The sequence below is a fragment of the Zingiber officinale genome, chromosome 5B, assembly GCF_018446385.1.
Source record: "Zingiber officinale cultivar Zhangliang chromosome 5B, Zo_v1.1, whole genome shotgun sequence".
Taxonomy (NCBI): domain Eukaryota; kingdom Viridiplantae; phylum Streptophyta; class Magnoliopsida; order Zingiberales; family Zingiberaceae; genus Zingiber; species Zingiber officinale.
This window is the reverse complement of record NC_055995.1, coordinates 76,544,420-76,554,514: the sequence shown is the minus strand read 5'-3', so window position 1 is coordinate 76,554,514 and position 10,095 is coordinate 76,544,420.

Below are 10,095 nucleotides of genomic sequence, written 5' to 3'. Positions count from 1 at the left end.
AATTTAATTTTAATTACGAATTTAGTTTTGAATTAATTTTAATTACTTAGTCATCTCACCTGATCTAAATTTTCAATCAGGGAATCCTATAATTTTGTGAGATGAATTAGTTTCAATTTAAGGGTTTTGTTTAATTTTGTGTTAGATTTAGGTTTAGTTTTGGGTTCAACAAGCAGGCGTTCTTTGGATAAACTTCTGGGCTATGGTGAGTCACAAGGGCATCATTAAAGTAATCATGTCTTCGAGGTTTTCCAAATAGTCCTACCCATTGAACTTAGTACAAAACCTTGGTCTAACTAGTTAGGATCCATAAAGGGTAGCTTCGGTTAGTTCCACTTAGCCAAATGCACCAGGTCGAAGCCATATCTTCCTAGACATGCGATGACTAAGTTTCCCCAACGTACTATCATCCAATACTTCACCAGTACCGTGGGTCAAGTTAAACCTAGCTCATTTTAATCTAACCCTATTTACCCTGTCGGGTAGGTAAAGTTCGGTTACCCTGTCAGGTAGATTAAGTTCGATTACCCAGTCGGGTAGTTTAGTTGGGGGTGCCAGCTATTCTGGATCCTCCTTCTATTTTTATTTGATTTAAGTTGAATTTTACTTTTAATTTTGAATTAATTTCGAATTGAATTTCAAATTTTGAGTTTTTAATTTAATTTCAAATTTTTAATTGAATTTTGAATTTCTAATTTAATTTTGAATTTTTAATTGAATTTTGAATTTAATTTTTAATTTTTAATTTTTAATTTAGTTTTAAATTTTTAGTTTTGAATTTTTAATTTAATTTTAAATTTTTTTTTATTTTTTATTTTTAATTTAATTTTGAATTTTTTAATTTTGAATATTTAATTTAATTTTGAATTTTTAAATTTTGAATTTTGAATTATGTTCGCTTTACGTTTTTCTTTTTGCTCCCCCTGGATCATAGCCTCAATATGGTCTATCGAGGTAGTGTATTTGATCCTTCGGAATCCAATATTGATCAAGTCCAACTTGATTAATCAATTTGGACTTGGGGACCCATGCTTGGACTGTTTTTCTATTTGCTCTTTGTACAAGAGATAAATAAGATTTATATTTTTTCTTTGGTTTAAATCCTAGACCAGTTCTATTGTAAACGACTCTTTGTGTCCCAAGAATTAGGTCAAGATTCTTGGAACCTAAAGAAAACCGTTCTAATGTTTTCTCCAGATCCTTGACTTGAATTTTCAGGTTGGAATTCTCTTCTACAAGTTTTTGGACTTGAGTTGAATTTCCAGTCTGAACTGGTTCAGTCAAAGATTCGGAGTTAGTCACTTCTTTAAGGACTTCTACTTCCTTTAGAAGTGACTTGACTCTAAGGTTTGATTTAGCTAATTTTCGTAACAAATAATTAACTAAACTATTAAGTCGAGAGATACTTACAGAGGGATCGGGCCCTTTAGAAATGGATACGGATCTGTGGCTTCGCTAGGACTCGGCCTCCGACTCGCTTTCACTCTCGGACAGGTTGATTTGGTCCCGGGCCATCAACGCCAATAAACTCGTCTGATCGAGTTCATCGTCATCATCTTCTGAGGAAGATTCATCCCATGTCGCTTTAAGGGCCTTCTTCCTTCTCTGCTTCTTTGCTTCCTTTTGGTTAGGGCAGTTGGCCTTGATGTGCCCCTTCTGGTTGCATCCGTAGCAGATCACCTAAAATTTTACCTTAGAATTCGATTGGGCCTCCTTGGATTGGACTGCCTTCCTTAGGCCCCTCTTGTTGAAGTCTTTCTTCTTCTTGTAGAGTCTTTTCACAAGGTTCATGAGTTCAATGGTTAGTTCATTGTCTTCTTCATTTGAGTCGGTTTCTGCTTCCGGCTCCTGTTCGGTTCTTTGTCGTGATCTTGATTCGCGAGCTCCACCGGTACCTGCAAGCAAAGCAATTCCTTTCTCGGAAGGTTGTGTATTAGTCTGCTCATAAAGTTCGAATTCTGAAAATAGCTCGTCTAATCTAATTGAAAATAAATCTTTGGAGACTTTGTAAGCATCTACCATTGATGCCCACAATGTACTCCTAGGAAAAGAGTTGAGTGCATACCTTATGATGTCCCTATTCTAGACCTTTTGACCGATTGCATGGAGGGAGTTGAGGATGTCTAGTATACGTGCGTGGAGTTGACAGGTCGTCTCATCTTCCTGCATTTTTAGGTTATACAATTTATTAAGCAAAAAGTCACGTTCACTTACTTTTGTGTCGGAGGTTCCCTTGCGGAGTTCGATCAGCTTCTCCCAAAGCTCTTTTGCGCTGGAGAATGGTCCAACTCTATTGAGTTCCTCCTTGGTCAGTCCGCATTGGAGGGTGCAGGTTGCTCTGGCATCAGCTTCCACCTTCTTGATTAGGGTTGGTTCCCATTTTTTGCAGGGTGTTGGCTTGCCGTCTTCGTTGGATGGCAGTTGTAGTCCGATCTTGATTATCATCCACGTGTCGAACTGTGTCTTGAGGAAGGTTTCCATTCGCCCCTTCCAGTATCCGAAATCTTCTCCGGAGAAAAGTGGGGGGGGGGGGGGGGGGGCGAACGGTGCTGAAACCTTCTTGTTGGGCCATTTAAAATCCTGAACGACAAAAACAACAAAACTGGTTCCAAGACTGGGTCTTGGATTAGTAGTGCGAGAGAAAGAAGAAAAAACGAGCTCGAGTGGTATTGTACCAACCTCGAGCAAAACCGATTCGATAAAACAATTAGAATGTAGCTATTAAGCTAATTCTAATTTGACTCTGAAAAATCTGAAAATACCACGAAAAAAATGTTTTGAATAGTGGTTGCACTGATTCAAAACGACCCCGCTCTGATACCAATTGTTGGATCAAGAAGCGCTAGAGGGGGGGTGAATAGCGCTCGTGGCTTTCACAGTCGATTTCATAAAAATATCGAGTTATAACGCAGCGAAAATAGTAAAATGCACAAACACACAGAAGACTCGAGAAGTTACTTCGTTCGGAGCCTATCTCGACTCCTACTCGAAGGCCCGCGGTCGCTGACCGCTTTCGGTGGGCAACAACTATAGTTCATAAAACTATTACAAACTAAGTACAATTCAAAGTAGTAATAATAAAAATTATACCGACAATAAAAGACTAAATCTGGAGCTCCGAGTTGTCGGTGTTGAGTTGAGGCTTTGTTGGAACGTCTCGTTAGCAGCAGGTTGTAGAAAGATTGCTTGTGCGAAGTTGTTAAGAGCTGCTGTTCGAAGTCCCCTTATAAACAGTGCTGGAGGCACCTTGAAACCCCTCCGAGGGGCCTCAAACTCAACGAGTCAGCCGCACGGATCAGAGCGGACTCCTTCTGCGCTAATCCTCCTCAAGGCGCCTTCAGGCCAGTCCAAGGTGCCTTGAACCCCAGCTCCAAGGTGCCTTCAAGCCCTTCTGAGGCGCCTCCAGCATTTCAGGACAGCTGTCTTCGGCTAGCACCCGAGGCGCCTCCAACCTCCATGGAGGCGCCTCGAACACTATTCATCCGACGCTGAGTTCTGAATTTTGGCCTTGCAAAACATGTTAGTCCACAAATACAAAACACATCCTGCAAAACCAAGTTAGAACAGAAATAATATGATAAATGAAATTATCGACAGTCATCGGACTGCCCGGGTCTGACTTCGGATTTCCGACCGGAAACCCTAGGTCGACTCGACACCTATTGTTCCCTCTACGGGGAACGCGTCCTCACCTACTACACTCAGGAGATTTACCTGTTTCCAGTGCTGTAAAATACCAAAAAATGGCGAATAATGATAAGGGAATTTTCTGGAATTTTTGGAATTTTTTTTGGAATTTTTCGGAGCTCGTATGAACGAGTTTACGGGGATAAAAAGGGGGCCCGGGAAAGCCTGTTTGGGCTACCCCATTTAAACGAGGAAAAGTTTGATTTTCTTTTCCTTTTTATTTTCTATTTCTTTTCTTTTTCCCCGTGCCCGCGCCGTCCCTTCTTCACTTCCTCTTCTTTGCTTTCCCCGACGGTTTTCCCTTCCCAAACCGTCGACGCTGCCGATTCTTCTTCTCCTTCCTCATATCGCCCACTGCCGACATCGCAGTGCCTTCCCCTGCCCAAGCCTCCAGCCAACGTTTCCTTTTCGCCGGCACCCGAGTATCACCGTCGATGTTCAACCGTGCCCTAGCACTGTCGTCGGCCACAGGAAACCCCAGTGCTGCCGCCGCACGGGACACGCCGACCCTTCTTCTTCTCCTCCTCTGAGCGCCGGCAGCCGAGCACCTCTCCTCTGCCCTAGCGCCTGTGCCGTAGCCACCCAGCACCGCCCGACACCTCTGGGCACAGCCGGATCTCTTACACCTCCGCCGAAAGCTTTAACCTCTCCCTCCCGAGCTGCCCTTACTACAACCTATGCCCTAAGCACTGCCATCTCCTCCCTGTGCCTTAGCCTCTCTACTCAGTCGTCTCCTTCTCTGAGTTGCCAGCTGAAGCACTAGCAACATCTCCTGGTCGCGGAGGTTCGTTTTCTTCTGGAATATGGATGCTTCAAACGCTGCATGATACCTGTTTGTTGAAATGTCTGTTAGAACTATCGATTGTGATTTATGCTCTATTTTGTCCAATTCTGCCATGAGGATTACTGTGTTGGAGTGGAAGTTTATGCTAATTTGGGAATGGTGGTTCTGGTTTTCGCAGCAGCAGTTCCGATTTTGTTCTCAGCAATAACTTCATTGTAGCTCCGGCTGATCATCCGGATTGAGGTGAGTTTTGTTCAGCTTTCGGGTTAATGTAGAGTGATGACATTCAGTAGTTAATTGTTCTGATTTGATGAAGAGAAGGGGTTTGATTGAGGAGTTAGATGCTCCAATTAAGGTATATAATTGGATTTGGATTTAGGTTAGTTTCTCGGGGATATGATTTAGCTAATTAATTTATATGTAATTAGCTAAATCCGTATATCATGTTGACACAGGACTTTGACGCGAGACGAGTATCTCGACGTCGTATTCGGAACAGATTGGACTTTTCGATTGGAGGCGGGTACTTTGACTTATGTCTTTTGATATGCATAATAATGTGTTTAACATATAGCATGATTGTGTTTTCCATTTGTTTCGGTTGGTCACTACATGATTTATTACATATTTGCTTGTTTACTCGTTATGCACTGCATATTATTATTTAACTGATCATACCTGCTTTATAGGTAGTGACACAACCATATGATACATTATGTTCAGGACCTAGGGTTTATTTGATACCCTATCTGTTTGTGTACCTTCCATCTGATACATTGACTTGTGGTACACCTTTTATTTATGTATGGATCATGCTATGTTATTCGTGATATTGCCATGTTTAGTGTCATGCATCATCTTGCATGATTGCATGCTGTGCGATTGTCTGCTCCATTATTGTTGAGCACATCGCCAGTTACATGTATCTGTACACACCACCACTCATGGGTTAGTGGTATATTAGACAGGTGTGTGGCAGTTCTGCTGTTTGGCTCCGTTGGTCTGGTGACTCAGCGTGGTAGCCGGTAGACAGTTCCGCTCTGTTTGGCTCCGTTGGTTTAGTGTAGCAGTGTTGTAGCCGGCAGGCAGTTGGACTTTGTTTGGCTCCGTTGGTCCGCTCATAGGTAGTGTGACTCAGCGTGGTAGCCGGCAGAGAGTCCTCCCCGTCATCGTGTACCGGGAGATGAGAGCATTGTGCTCCCCCATTTATTATTTCGGGGTAGGAGTATGTGTGTACTCCAACAGCATCCCGTCCACTCGGTCACTCATCAGGGGCAGTGATGTCAAAGTGCACGGTTGTCACAGCTCTACCCACTCGGACTCACCATTGTGTGTGAGATGGCTGACTGGCGTCAGGGGTGACCATGTCATTGGTGCATGATGCATTTATTGTTTGTGTTTGCTGCATTTACTTGCTGCATTTATATGGATGCATATGATTGACATGCATACAGGATTATGACACCCTCGGTTTAACGACCCTGTTACCTTTATACCTTGGTCCTGGTTAGTATAGTTTTTTCTTGTTTTTGTTTCAGTTGCATTTATTCTTCTCGTATTCAGGAGACTGTACGCATGATTAGTGTTGTCCGTTATTTACTTTATTATGCATATCAGTTGTACCTGCTGAGTGTTGGACTCACACCCTCCTCCGTTGATATTTCCAGGTTGAGGTTGTCCGGAGCAGTTCCAGTCACTAGTCCCCATTGCACGTAGTGCTAGTCCTCTGCTGATCTCGAGTTGTTATTTTTTTTTATCTCTATCAGACTATGTCTTAGTCTTGTACTAGTTTTACTTATGGATCTTGTATGGATTCTTATCGTTGATGGATTTTGGTATGATTTGGATATGTTTTACTCCATGCCTGCCTGGACGGCAGAAGATGTGAGTTCGTCGGATTTGTGTTTTATGAGTGTAGTGGAGTAGGAAAAATCGTATTTGAGCTTTACGAGTGTAGTTGAGTAGGGTTGTTTTCGAGTCATCGTATTACTGTTCTATTTGTTTACTATTAAACTACGTGGTTGTGTCAGCCAGAGGCTGAAATTGATATTAACTGCGTGGTGATTGTTTTATTATTGTTATTATTCCAACCGCATGTGGCTGAGGTATATCGTGATTATAGAAAGTTTCAGATTGTCCGCCGTACAGGGGAGATGCTGCCGAAATTTCTTTGGACAGGAACTCCTCCGGGGCGTGACAATTTATTTGGTATCAGAGCTTAAGTTTTACGATCTTGGTTTTCGTATTTTGGATATTTAGTATAACCTGATACCAATTTATTTGGTATCAGAGCGCCAAGTTTGGTGATACTTGTTATTTTTCGTGTTACGGATTTTTGAGATTTAACTGATACCAATTTATTGGTATCAGAGCGGGTTATGTCACCTGCTTTTGGTGTTCTGGATAGTTGGGTTAACCCAAGTTTGCGAGGCAAACTGGGTAGTTATTTTGGATTGCACGGATTTTCCATTATGTATATGCTATGGATTTCCGTTTCGGATTTATATGGATTTCCGGTGATTTTTGTTGGTTGCTACTCGGAAAACCTATAGGTTCCACTGTACAAAAATTTTGTACAAAGGTCTGAACCTTTTCCTAGCTACCATGTGTTCTTTTAAATTAAATTTTGGATCGCCTGCGGAACTTAACACGTTTGATCCAAAACTTAATCTATTTGTTCTTTTAGGTTTTGACTTGGATCTCCTGCGGAACTTAACACGTTCGACCCAAGTCTCTTTAAGTTATTAATTCCATTAAATATTAATTTCCATAATTGGTTCCCAATACTGACGTGGCGAGGCACATGGCCTTCTTGGATATGGGAGCAACCACCACCGACTAGACAAAACCTTTTATAGAAATCTAATATTTAATTTCCTAAAATAACTTTAGGTTAACCAAAGAGCACTATCAAATCACAAGGAAAAGAAAAAACAAAAGAACACAACATCGAAAAACATATTCGAAATTCTAGAACGTAAGCCTCTTGTATTTGGTATTATTTCCATAAATAACTAGTATGATGCGGAAAGAAAAATTACTAGTTATACCTTGTAGAAAAACCTCTTGATCTTCTACCGTATTCCTCTTCTAACCTCGGACGTTGTGTGGGCAACGATCTTCCGAGATGAGAAACCACCAACCACCTTCTTCTCCTCCTAGCTAGGTTTGGCCAATAAAGAAGCTTTATCAAGGAAGAAAATCAAAACACCAACCAAGCTCCAAGAGATGCTAGCTTCCTCTCCTTCTTCTTCTTCTTCTCCAAGTAGTATCCGGCCACCACAAGAGCTCCAAGGGAATAGAGGGGTTCGGCCACCACAAGAGGAAGAGAGGAAAAGGATGGCCGGCCACACCAAGGAACAAAAGAGGGAGAGAAAATAATAGAGGTTGTTGTCTCATGAAGGCATCCTCACCCCTTCTTTTATATTCCTTGACCTAGGCAAATTAGGAAATTTAATTACAATAAAGTTTCCTTAATTTCCTTGACATGATTTAATTGAGAAAAATAAAATAAAATTTCCCCAATTGAATTCAAGTGGCCGGCCACATCATGAAGAACAAATTGGACAAGTTTCAATCAACAATTAAAACTTCCTAATTTGTTTCCGGAAATTTTAAAAAATAAAATTTCTCTTCAAAAATCTCTTCATGGTTGATAAAAGAAAATTTCTATAATTTTAATTTTATCAACATGTGAATAATTTTAAAGAGAAAATAAAATATCTCACCAATCTACAAATAAGGAAAGAGATCTAATCTCTTTCTTTAATCTTTGTAAATCTTTTACAAGAGAGATATTTTAATTTTAATTCTCTTTAAAAAATTATTTCTTCCACATAATAAAAATTAAAATTAAAATTCCTTTTTAATTTAATTTGGCCGGCCCCCACTAGCTTGGATTCAAGCTAGGGCCGGCCACCCCAATTTATACCTAGGCTGGCCCTAGCTTGGTTCCCAAGCTAGCTTGGCCGACCCCCAATTGGTGGGTATAGAAGGTGGGTATAGGTGGGTATAGAACTCTATAAATAAGAGGCTACGATAGGGACCGAGAGGAGGAATTGGTTTTGGTCTCCCGATAAAATTAAGCATCCCGTGTTTGCCCCGAACACACAACTTAATTTTATCAATAATAATTCATTCCACTAGAGAACTATTATTGAACTACCGCACCAATCCCAAATTACATTTTTGGGCTCCTTCTTATTATGAGCGTGTTAGTCTCCCTATGTTTAAGATATCGAATGTCCACTAATTAAGTGAGTTACTGACAACTCATTTAATTAATATCTAAGTCCAAGAGTAGTAACACTCAACCTTATCATCATGTCGGACTAAATCCACCTGCAGGGTTTAACATGACAATCCTTATGAGCTCCTCTTGGGGACATTAACAACCTAGTATCTCTAGGACACAGTTTCCTTCTATAATCAACAACACACACTATAAGTGATATCATTTCCCAACTTATCGGGCTTATTGATTCATCGAACTAAATCTCACCCATTGATAAATTAAAGAAATAAATATCAAATATATATGCTTGTTATTATATTAAGATTAAGAGCACACACTTCCATAATAACTGAGGTTTTTTGTTCCTTTATAAAGTCAGTATAAAAGAAACGACCTCAAATGGTCCTACTCAATACACTCTAAGTGTACTAGTGTAATTATACAGTCAAGATAAACTGATACCTAATTACACTACGACCTTCTAATGATTTGTTCCTTTCCATTTTGGTCGTGAGCTACTGTTTATAATTTATAAGGTACTGATAACATTATCTTCTGCATGTGACACCACATGCTATGTTATCTACAATATAAATTAATTGAACAACTACAAACAAATGTAGATAATTTGACCAAATGTGATTCTTTATTCAAAACAAATGTTTACAAAAGCTTAGGCTTTCAGTATACACTCCAACAATTTTCATGTTCGGAATTCCGAGGTCAATTTAGGGACTGGACAGCGACGGAACATCTCCAGATAGCAACTAGGTATGATGTTTAATTTTATAGTTTATGACATGTATTAGCATTCTTTATTTAATACTTGTCTGGTTGTTGTAACACATATTACATGTGATAGGTTAGCCATTGAGCATGGTTGACCTTAATAGAGATCAAGGATTATAGTCTCTGGAGATTTTTCATATCATACCATCAGTAGTTTTAGTTTCTGTTACTACTAGTAGGAGTTGGAGGCACATACCAGCCTCTGCTATTGTTAGCTTGGTAATGGATGATACCTACATATTCCTGTGGACTTAGCCAGTAGAGTTTTTATACTCATATCTTTTGGATATTAGGGTACCCGATACGATGAAGATTATTCATTGGGGAGTTATAATGTTTGATCATTGTTGAGAATGGTTTGAGGTTGAGGGATATTGTGAGATCAGATATTGTGATATGTTGATTTCTAATGATTATGAGAGTAAATGTTATGTGGTTGTCTGATGATCTATTACTAGATATTTGTTTTGATGATCTATTAGTGGATAACTATTTTTGATGATCTATTATTTGGGTTGTCGTTGATGGTGACATAGTGAGTGTCATGTATGATATTCACAGGTTTGATGATTATAGTTGGTGATCAGATTATAAATCGAGT